At 38.9% G+C, this 2,634-nt stretch overlaps 1 long non-coding RNA gene across 1 annotated transcript; it reads left to right on the top strand.

Annotated features, from left to right (window-relative positions):
- The first annotated feature begins 779 nt into the window (after positions 1-779).
- Positions 780-1,350, top strand: LOC143768413 (uncharacterized). The gene is made up of 2 exons (XR_013213853.1): positions 780-972; positions 1,206-1,350. It is a non-coding gene; the product is annotated as an uncharacterized LOC143768413 (long non-coding RNA).
- The last annotated feature ends 1,284 nt before the right edge of the window (positions 1,351-2,634 follow it).

Genomic DNA, 2,634 nt, shown 5'->3' with positions numbered 1-2,634 from the left:
TATCATGGCCCCCACAGTAGGACCCACAATGTATAATGGCCTCCACGCTGTATAATGGTTCTCATGCTATATACTGGCCTTCACAGTACTCCCCACACTAGCCACCATTTCTGTTCCAAATGGGATGGGAATGATGGCTTAGGAGTGTAGTGATCTGGAATCAGTCTGCTGGGGTTGTTTTTTATGGGTCGGCTTTGGCATATTAGTTTCAGTGAAGGGAAGTCCTAATTCTTCAGTATAGAATAAATTATGGACAAATATATGCTTCCAACATTGTGGGAACAGTTTGAATAAGGTCCTTTTCTGTCCCAGCACGGCTATGCTCCAGTGCACAAAGCAAGGTCCATAAAGGCAAGGTTGGGGGGAGTTTGGTTTGGAAGAACCTGACTGTCCGCACAGAGTCTGAACCTCAACCAACACCTTTGGGATGAACTAGAATATAGATTGCTAGCCCTGACCCATCCAGCATCAGTGTCTGACGTTACAAATAATCTTCTGAATGAAGGAGCAAAAAATCCCAAAGACTCCTCCAAAATCTTCGGGGACCAACCCCAGCCAAATTAATGCCTATGGATTTAGAGTGGGATGTTACAAAATTCTATATCCCTATACTTATGTCCATACAGTGGATATGTATAAGAACAATACAAGTTAAAAAATAGGATTATAACAAGCTTCTGCATATATGTTTTCATGGATCTGTGTGCGTGGAGGTGTTTATCATTTGTAACAATTTACTGTATCAGATTATTTATATTACAGACTATTATAAACCCTCCATAGACTTTATTACGCATTATTATCTTGGATCTCATTGGCTGCAGGGCTTGTTCTAGCACATTCTTTAATGTTGTGACATCACAGGATCGTCGCCATGGTCACCTCTGGCCTGGATATTATGACATCATGAGGAATATATAAGCAACCGCTCACCCAGAATTCCGTTGAGGGTTGTTCCGTAGGAGTTTAGTAGTGAGTATGTGCGTGTTATACCCCTGTCCTGTCCTGTCATTATTCCACATTTCCTAGCTGTAAAAGGTTCTGATTTCTTATGTCAAGCTTCCTCTACTTCCCAATTCTAATATCCTGTACATTTTTATTTAGAAAACTTTATATTTGTTAATCATCTAGTAATATGTACTATTGATACAATTGGTATTTAATGTTAGGCTACTTATAAGGAATTCTCTCTCTCTCTAATTCAGATATTTGCAGTTATTTATTTGTGAAAAATGACGCGCAAAAATTGGAACACAATCTATGTAAGTCCGAAATTAGAAAAGCCATAGAATTCAGAATAGTGATTGTAATGCTATCTCTATACATGGATATAAAAATTATTTTCTGTTGTCTGATGTCCGTTCTTCACGTACAGACAACTGCCTGGACCAATCAGGTCAACACGATTAGGACAATACCAAACCTTCATTTTTTTAATTTAAAGTGGCAAAAAAATTCTGAATTTCATAAAAGCCCCCAGGAAATAGCCTGAGTCGCCATTTTCAAATACCAGTAACATTTTTATTTTTTGGATAATGGAGAAGTGTGAGGTCTTGGGTTTTTTTGGGTAGTGAGCGGATGTTTTTATTGATAGTTACAAAGCTTTTATAGATTTTTAATGCATTTTTTTATTGTAGCAACAAAAAACAAGCAATTTTGGTATTTTAAGTTTTTTTTCTACTTTACAGTTTTTACAGATTGGATCAATATTATATTTTCATATTGGACTTTTCTGAACACGTCGATACCAAATATGTGCATATTTTTTTCATTTTTTTAACTGTTTAATTTTAACAGGGTGATTCAAATTTTTTATTTATTTTTTTTACATTTTTAAAAACTTTTTTTTTTTTAATTTACTTATTTTATTTATTAGTTCCCTTACAGGACTTGAAGCTGCGATCGTCTGATCGCTTGTACTATATACAGCAGTATTGTGGTATATAGGAACAATCACTGTCTTCTATGCCCAACTACTGGCTGGATGTCACATAAGGTCGTCACATGACCGGCGCAGGAGGTAGAGGCGGGGTGAAGGGGAGATGAGGGCATTTAGCCGACCCCTGCCTGTCATAGCAACCCATCGGCTCCCTGTGATCACATCACGCTTAAATGTCGCTGTCAGCAACTGACAGCGGCATTGAACAGGTTAACAGCGGCAATCGGTGGTCACGTTAATTACTGCTGTAAGGGTATGTGCACATGTTTTTTGAGGTGCAGAAACGCTGCAGATCCGCAATTGATTTATAGTACAATGTAAATCAATGAGAAAAAAAAATGCTGTGCACACTTTGCGAAAATCCGCTGCAGAAACGCTGCAGAAACGCACAAAAGTAGTGACATGCACTTCTTTGAAATCTGCAGCGTTTCGGCGCAGATTTTTCTGCACCATGTGCACAGCTTTATTTTTTTTCACATTGATTTACATTGTACTGTAAATCACAGTGCAGTTCTGCAGCTTTTTTGCAGCAGAAAAATCTGCTGCAGTTCTGCACCAATTCTGCATCGTGTGCACATACCCTTAGGTGTCAGCTCTGGCAACGTCAGCTCTGGCAACGTCAGCTCTGGCAACGTCAGCTCCGGCAACTGAATGTTGTGAGGTGGGCACTGGGAGGGCATTTAGAGGCATTGTAC

The sequence above is a fragment of the Ranitomeya variabilis genome, chromosome 4 (genome assembly GCF_051348905.1).
Source record: "Ranitomeya variabilis isolate aRanVar5 chromosome 4, aRanVar5.hap1, whole genome shotgun sequence".
NCBI classification, from domain to species: domain Eukaryota; kingdom Metazoa; phylum Chordata; class Amphibia; order Anura; family Dendrobatidae; genus Ranitomeya; species Ranitomeya variabilis.
This window is presented reverse-complemented; position numbering and strand designations above follow the sequence as displayed.